Source organism: Tupaia chinensis, unplaced genomic scaffold (genome assembly GCF_000334495.1).
Source record: "Tupaia chinensis unplaced genomic scaffold, TupChi_1.0 Scaffold145057_1, whole genome shotgun sequence".
Lineage (NCBI taxonomy): Eukaryota > Metazoa > Chordata > Mammalia > Scandentia > Tupaiidae > Tupaia > Tupaia belangeri.
Window position 1 is genome coordinate 1,984,845 of NW_006204918.1, and position 8,546 is coordinate 1,993,390.

The 8,546-nt window shown below is 42.7% G+C and overlaps 1 pseudogene; it reads right to left on the reverse strand.

Annotated features, from left to right (window-relative positions):
* Positions 1–367: 367 nt before the first annotated feature.
* On the reverse strand, positions 368–8,288 carry LOC102493660 (elongation factor 1-alpha 1-like; annotated as a pseudogene).
* Positions 8,289–8,546: the final 258 nt, after the last annotated feature.

Below are 8,546 nucleotides of genomic sequence, written 5' to 3' on the forward strand. Positions count from 1 at the left end.
AAGAGATTATCTTATGGAAAGTACAGATTGCATGAAAGATAGAATACTTACCAAAAAACCTGACCAATAATAAAAATTAATAAAACTCTGGGAGGATTTCTGTTGAAGTGTCTTATTGATCTGCCCGTGTTGGGGGGCATAGGCGCGAGATATTGCAGTTTAAGCAGGAACGTCAGGCTCTTGTTTGAATATGGAGAAGCACGCAGGAAGTGTCTGGCTGTGGATGGGCCTGCCTGCCTCTTAAGGGTCCTCACGTGTTGGAGTCTGTTTTTTCAACACACCAAGAAGAGCTCTCTCTTTGAGACGGACTTGTTAACCAAAGCCCTGAAAATGATGCATGAAAACATAATGCCAATTTGTTTCATGTTCAACGAGAAGTCCAGTTGCTCCTGGATCTGGAATATTGTGTTGGATCATATAATTTTCTCCCGGGAGGCAGAATTAGTCGAGAGGCCAAATTATAATCAGAACGCTTCATGGCGATTATGTGTTCTAAGATGTTGTTTAAGTCACAGGTAGTCCTAAAATAGCCATGAATTTGCAGTTTGATCATAACAAGAATCTGAAGATGAGTTGAAATGTACTCATGTTGTTCCTTCGTTTTCTATTCAGAGTAACATTACTCAGGATGGATCCACGTAAAATGGCTAACTACACTGGTGCACATTCCTACGACAAGTTATCCTACGCAACGACAACGAATGGACTGAAGATACACGAAACACACGAGAAATCTCGCGAGACAGAGAATACCGCGTGTTCCCATTCCACTGCTAGAAGTGAAAGCAGAAAAAGCATGCATATTTGCAAAGCACGCGTAAGTATTGAAGCTTACTTTACAGATAAGGGGAGCAACAGAAGTATTCAGCACAGATTAAGAGAGTAACCAACACTGGGGAGAAGGGATGCGTGGGGGGCATGTACATGTGGGCCGCGTTCTTTTTTCTTGTTGGTGCTGGTTTCTGTTTTATGCACTTTTCTACATGAGGTAGGCTGAGCCACATAAAATTGCCTACGTTTGACCTCTTTTGATAGATAAAATAGCAACTTCATAGGGTTTGACCTAATAAGTTATATTTAAAGTGGCATCTGCATTATACAGATGTTACGTAAGTCAGTACTAATATGTATGTGTACATATACACGGGTTTAGACACACACATGGTATGTCCTTGCCCTGTCAGCTGAGACGGCCTTGAAGCAATGACTCTCAGGAGCAATCAGTGTACGATGTTGGGCATTAATAGCGTTCTCTAATTAAAGGAACTAGGACTCCTCGGAGAAGCAGCTACTTCCTAGACTGAAGCAGGAGATATACAAGATGAGCCTGGGGTATCGTGCAGTGCTAGACAGTAAGGAAGCTGAAAAGCAGAAACACCCACATGCATGTTTATGATCAGACACACGAAATGATGGGAGTACATCTAAGGGACACAGAGTGAACCGAAATACCTCCTGAGCCACTTCCCCGGTGCAGTGGTCATGAACTTGCGAAGAGAAGCTGCATCCCGTGTGGTGACGTGATTCAAGTCCTCGGCCCACTCAGCCTGAAAGACACTAATCTGGGCCACTGTGCAGGAAGGGGATGCTGCACGATCGGAGCTTTTGGAAGGTGCCCACCCTCTCCTCTGTCTCCTGGGTGTGTATACTAGCTCCACCGCCAATAATGAAATAGCCCCCAATGGCCAAAACAGGAACAATTTGAATGATGTAAACAAAGCAAAAAAAGTAAAGTCGTATTAGATTTTAACCCAGTATATAAAATAAACATTCATGATCTTTTTGATCTTTTTTTTTTTTTTTGGAGAGGTTTTTGCTATAGGGCGCGTGTGCTCACCAGAGACAGAGAGAGACAGAGTGACAGAAAGTGAGAAATCACCCCCCAGGGAGGATGGCCACGCCATTTCTTGTAGGCAGAAAATAGAGGGTTTCTGGTTCTTATTTTATTTTATTTTATTTTACCCGTTCAGTCAGTCTGCGTCTTTTGATCGGAGAATTTAATCTATTGGCATTCAGCACTGTTATCGATATGTGCAGACTTATCCCTACCATTCTGTTAGCCGTTTCCATGGGATTTTGTTGTTGTTCTCTTATTTCTGTTTGGCTCTCTTTAGTTTTTCCTGATACAGTACTCCCTTCTGTACTTCTTGGAGAGCTGGTCTGGTTTGGTGAATTCTTTCAGTATTTCTTTGTCAAAGAATTATTTTATTCATTCTTCTCATTTGAAGGATCATAACCTTGCCATGCATAGTATTCTTGTTTGAATTTTTTTTTGGGGGGGAGGAGTTTTTGCTATAGGGCGTGTGTGCTCACCAGAAAGACAGAGAGAAACAGAGAGACAGAAAGTGAGAAATCACCCCTCAGCGGGTATGGTCAGGCTGCAATCCTTTCTCTTCCATTCTCCTCTTGGGATCTTGGGCATGCATGCACACGTGACTGGTGTGAGTTTAAGCCACCGGGTTCAGGATTAGGTTGACTACATGGGAATCCAGCACCATAGCCATTATGCTAACTGCTGGTCCCAAAATTGTTTCTCTTTAGTATTCTGAATATATCTTCCCATTCTTTTCTTGCCTGCATTGTTTCAGTTGAGACATTTTCTTTTAGCCTAATAAGACAACTTTTGTAAGTGACCTGGTATTTCTCTCTTGCCATTTTTAGAATTTTGTCTTTATTTATGGCTTTTACCAGTCTGGCTATGATTTGCAGTGGAGAGGAACTTTTTATATTTATGTGGGGTCTTTTGTATTTTGTGGATCTGGATGCCAGAATACTTCTGTAGGTTTGGGAAGTTTTTTTGCAAGTATTGCGTGGAATAGATCATCTATGCCCTTGTTTGATTCTTCTGGAATACTTAATATTCAGATATTTGGACATTTAATAGTGTCTAGTATTTCTTGTATGTGGTCCTCATTTTAAAAAGTATTTAAAAAATATATTTCTGGTGGTTTTGTCTAAGCCAGAGGTTTCATTTTCCAGATCAGAGATTCTGTCTTCTGCATGGTCCATTCTGCTATGAATATTTTAGAGACAGGACTTGATTTCCTGTGTTACTGTCTTTATCTCTAGAAATTCTGATTGATTCTTTTTTTGTGGTGTCTTTCTCTTCCTTCAAAGCTTGGAAAGACTTCCTCATCTCGTCACCTTGAATATTATGAATTCTATTTCTGATGTTCCTCTCAATTCTTTCGTGCAGTGCATGGTTGATGAAGAGTTGCTCTGCTCCATCGAGGGAGAGGTGTTTCCTTATTTCCCATATTTCTTGTGCCTCTGTGCTGGTTTCTAGTCATCTGATGGAGTATATACTTCCTACTTTTCTGGTGTCAATTCTGTGGTGCCAGTGGGGAAGAAGAGCTCTACTTCTCAGACATGTTCTTGGTAGAGGGCCTGGTCTTCCAATCAGAGAAGTGTGTATCTAGCCAGCTTTAGGTGTTGGCTCCTTTTCCGTCTCTTGGGACCAGGTGCACGTAGGGCTGAACTGGAGAGGTTCAGCTTGGGCAGTCAGAAGGCAGTGTGAGGTCTGGGGTGGTCTCCCTGCCTCAGCTGGCCTCACTGCTGCTTCTCCCTACTCCATGGCAAAGGCTTGGAGGGTTAATAGTGACCAACTCATGCTTTCTATTACCCACATACCCTTTGTATTATTCACAAACTCCACAAATAAAAAATATAGGTGTGAGGCCAGCTGGTGTATTGTGGCTTGGATGCTGGACTTCCTCATGGCTGACTGTGGTTCAAGCCCTGGACCAGGTGGCTTGCTTTCTCACTTTCCCTCTTTCTCTGGTGTACATGTGTTCTATAGCAAACTGAAAAATAACAATAAATAAATAAAATTAAAGAAGTAATTATTTTAAAAACATATAGATATGAAGCAGGTTCACTTTGCACTGGTGACCAGTTTGTCGGAGTCCAGTGAGATAAAGCCCCTCCCACACATGTGACACGAAGTGGACATATTACAGACAAACAGCAAGTGGGCAATGGAAGCCTAGAACTTAGGGTAAGCGTGACCCCAAGGCTCAAGAAAGCTGTCCAAGACGGAGGACGTTTCATCAGTGAGCACCCCACTTGCAGTAGAGGAGCCCCAGAAAGCAGCCCATCCACTCTCGGGCAACATGATACGCTAGGCTAAAGCACCGAAGAATGTCTTGTTTTCAAGAGGGACTAGAACAAATCTTGGTCTGTTTGGCGCAGTCTTCTCCTTTTCTCGAGATGTTGTATTCTCTAGAAAGTTTGCAGGTTTTCTCAGGAGCTAAAATGAGAAAGGAGGGAGAACTGAGTTGGTGAGGCCACCTGGAGCGTTTTCCTGTGCTACCGTCTGTTCTGACCGTTGAATGGTCTTCTCTTGCAGAGTGCCCTTGTGCACACGTACAGGCAGGTGCAACATTTCCAGCTGCAAGACCTGCAAAAGAAACATTTTTACTAAAAACGCGAGCAGCATAGTTCAGAAAGAAAACATGTCATATATATATAGATATATGTTGTCCTGTAGATGTCTGGGTACCAAATAAAAACACTGCCTACCTTATAGTCATGGATTTCTTCCTAAATGACTGGCATTCTCGCGATGAGGATTCACGTCAACACGTAGAGCAAGGAGACAAACCGGCATTCCAGGATCTAACTACGTGGCGCAGAAATTTGGAATGAAGATGGCATAAATTTCCGGTCTGAGAGATTCCTAAGTGTAAATGCCTCACACGTACTGTGTCAGTGAAATGCCCTCTCATGAGGCATTCTGTGTGACAGAGTAGCTGATCAGCCGCGTGTGCATTTAAAGCTGATGCACGCAGCACGTGATTGCTATGGGCGTCATACACAGAACGAATGCCTCTAAATGTCGTGTCAGAGTCTCAATAATCCCTCGTCAACTTCCATAACTTGCTCTTCACACTGAGAGGAAGTTAGTCACTTGATGCTTGGGAAGAGCAGGCAGAGCCTGGTTTTGAGTTAAGTGTATATAAACTGGAGTTTATGTGTCGGTCAGTGAAAATGGAATACTAAAATTCATGACCCCTTAGTTGTGCGGTGAAGTCCAGGGTGGTGTAGTGTAGAAACCTCAGGACAAGAAAGGTTATGTCAATAAAATAATAAAAATAAATTGCTATCTTTTGATACTTTAGCAAGCAATCCTAGTTTTATGCCAAAAGTTATGTCTGGCAATCTCTAAATTAAGCTCTCCAGGTAATAAATGGAATAATTTTGGATGGTCTAATTAGACTAATTCTAGTTAGAATTTCCTTGGCTTAAACACCAGACTTAAAAAGTATTAATAAAATATATTTAAAATAAACTTGGAACATTGAAACTCAAGTGTTAATTAAATATTAAATTCTAACTTAAGGGAAAAGAGCTAGTGAAATTTGGCCTTTACTGAGATCTATGAATGGAAAATGTAGCAATTTTAATTTCCCCCCTCTTTCCAAAACTCCCTTCAGTGAAACCGCTCCCCTCCTGTATTGTATTTATGTTGTATTAGTTTGGTAAGGCTGTCTTTCTAAACATTACAGACCCAGTGACTTCAACAACAAAAATGTATTTCTTCACAGTTCTGCAGGCTGGAAGTCCAACAGATGTTGGCGGTTTGGTTTCCCCAGGGTTCCTCTCTGAGGAGTAGATGGGCACCTTCTCACTCTGTCCTGACTGGCCTTTTCTCTGTGCAAGTACACCCTGTCTCCTTTTCCTAAGGACACACGTCGTATTGGATTACAGTCCCACCCTGAAGACCTTACTTAAGAAGAATTTCCTCTGGGGCTAGCAGATGGCATAGCAGTTACATCGCTGGACTCCACTTGGTCAACATGGTTCCAATCCTGGACATGGTGGCTTGAAACTCACTCTGGGCACATGTGCGTGCATGCCCAATATCCTGGGAGGAGAATGGAAGAGAAGGGATTGAAGCGTGGCCATGTCCCCCAGGAGTGGTTTCTTACTTTCCTTTTCACTGTCTCTGTCTCTTCTCTCTTTTCAGCAAGTGCACACATTCTAAGGCAAAAACCTCTTAAAAAATAAAATAATTACCTTTGTAAGGTCCTCAGTTATATTCTAAAATCTTAGAGCTTCAACATAAGAATTTTTTTTTTTTTTGGAGAGATTTTCACTGTAGGGCGCGTGTGCTCGCCAGACAGACAGAGAGAGACATAGAGACAGAAAGCGAGAAATCACCCCCCAGGGGGGATGGTCACGCTGCAATCCCTTCTCCTCCATTCTCCTCCCGGGATCTTGGGCACGCATGCACACGTGCCCGGCGTGAGTTTTAAGCCACCGGGTCCGGGACACGAACCGCGGTCGACTACGTGGGAGTCCAGCAACATAGCCATTACGCTAACTGCTGGTTCACAACATAAGAATTTTGAGGGGACATAGTTTAGTCCATAACACATGTGTAAACTGAATGTCATTGATAGCTTTTTTTTTCTCTCATTAAACTTTGTTTAAGTGGGATTCAAAGTTTTGTGACATATATTTTTTTTTCTTCTTTTTGGAGAGGTTTTTGCTATAGGGCACGTGCACTTGCCAGAAAGACAGAGAGAGACAGAGAGACAGAAAGCGAGAAATCACCCCCAGGGGGGATGGCCACACTGCCGCAATCCCTTCTCCTCCATTCTCCTCTCGGGATCTTGGGCACACACGCACATGTGCCCGGCTTGAGTTTAAGCCACCAGGTCCAGAACTCAAACTGCCGTCAACTACATGGGAATCCAGCAACATAGCCATTACGCTAACTACTGGTCCCTTGTGACAGATTTTTGATCAAGTTGTTTCCATTAAAAAGTACTGATTTTAAAGGTTAATAATTTAAAACTACCACACACACACACACACTCACACAAAACATGGTTCGAAGAACATTTTCCTTTCTTTCTGAAAGTTTTATGACACATTGTTATCGTTAACCAGTCTTTTACTATGAAACTTCAATGGCCAATTGAGACAAACGATTCTGAGACTGTTCTTCCCCTGCTGATTAAGACTGGGGTGGCAGGATTTAGGGACATTCATACAGCCTTCGGAGCTTTCTGGGCAGATGTGGTGACCTCCAGCAGCCTTCTTGTCCACAGCTTTGATGACACCCATGGCAACTGTTTGTTTCATATCACGAACAGCGAAACGACCCAGAGGAGGATGGTCAGAGAAGCTCTCAGCACACATGGGCTTGCCAGGAACCATATCCACAATGGCAACATCACCGATTTCAAGAACTCAGAGCCATCTTCCAGGTTTTTACCAGAGTGGCCATCAATCCTTTCCTTCAGTTCAGCACACTCGCAAGCAATGTGATCCGTGTGACCATCCTGTACAGGGGCACAGCCAGCACTGATTCAGGGTAATCACGTGGGCAGTGAAGCCAGCCGCTTCTATTGATGGTCATTTTTGTGGTCACCAGCAACATTGCCACATTGAATCTTTGACAGACACTTGAAATTGAAGCTCACATTATCCCCCAGGAAGAACTTCACTCAGAGCTTCACGGCGCATTTCAACAGATTTTATTTCAGTTGTCACATTGGTGCAAAGGTGACCATCAGACCAAGTTTGAGCACACCAGTTTCCACTCGGCCCATAGGGACAGTGCCAATACCACCAATTTTGAACACATACTGGAGGGGGAGACACAGGCCCTGTCGGATGGATGACTTGGTGGTAGGATGCAATCCAGAGCTTCAAGTAGTATTTTAGAAATTGACTCCAACATGTCACCATTCCATCCAGAAACTGGCACAAATGCTGCTATGTTGGGATTGTAGCCAATTTTCTTAATGTAGGTGCTGACTTCCTTGACAACTTCCTCATATCGCTTTTGACTGTAGAGTAGCTCAGTAGAACCCATTTTGTTAGCATCAACAGTTAGTTGTTTTACACCCAGTGTGTAAGCCAGAAGGGCATGCTCATGGGTCTGCCCGTTTTTGGAGATACCAGCTTCAAATTCATCAACACCAGCAGCCACAATCAGGACAACATGGTCGCCTGTAATCACAGTTTTTTTCTTTTTTTTTTAAGTCTCTGTGTCCTGGGGCATCGATGATAGTCACATAATACTTGCTGGTCCCAGATTTCCACAGGGAGATGTCAACGGTGATACCACGCTCACATTCAACTTTCAGTTTATCCAAGACGCAGGTACACTTGAAGGAGCCCTTTTCCATCTCAGCAACTTCCTTCTCAAAGTTTTTCATGGTTCTTTTGTCAATCCCACCGTATTTGTAGATCAGATGGCCAGTAGTGGTGAACTTGCCAGAATCTACATGACCAATGACAACGAAGTGGATGTGAGTCTTCTCCCTTCCCATTTTGGCTTTGATTTAGTGGTGCTTTTCATAACGCTTGTGTTCTAGTGGCAAATTTGTTACAAAATTGTTATTTCATGACTACATAATGTACTTAAGCAAATTATAAAATGAAATAATTAAGTGCAACTGAATTCTTTTTTTTTAAATCAATGTCCTAAATTATATATACATTGCCATGTTCATTAGACAATCTCTTGTCTCATTAGCAAAGTAGGTAAACTATTTTTCTAAAGTTCTTCCTCTCTTCATTCTTTGTTT